The following is a 296-nucleotide window of genomic DNA, read 5'->3' as shown; positions in this document are numbered from 1 at the left end:
ATAGGTACACCCATGTCCCCTCCCTCTTCCTCCCACCTTCCTCCCCATCCCACCCCTCTAGGTTTTTCCAGACCCCCGGATTGAGTTCCCTGAGTCATACAGCAAATTCCCATTGGCTATCTATTTTACCTATGGTAATTTCAGTTTCCATGTTACTCTCTCCATACATCTCACCCAAATCTCCCTTTTTAATGTGCTATTTATGTAGAAAGGGATTCTTTTGGAATCTTAGGATATAGCTTTCCTAAAGATCCCTGGCTAAAACTATTTCTGAAAAGATACCAGAAAACAAGAAA

This window comes from Bison bison, unplaced genomic scaffold, assembly GCF_000754665.1.
Source record: "Bison bison bison isolate TAMUID 2011002044 unplaced genomic scaffold, Bison_UMD1.0 scf7180017852983, whole genome shotgun sequence".
NCBI lineage: Eukaryota > Metazoa > Chordata > Mammalia > Artiodactyla > Bovidae > Bison > Bison bison.
This window is presented reverse-complemented; position numbering follows the sequence as displayed.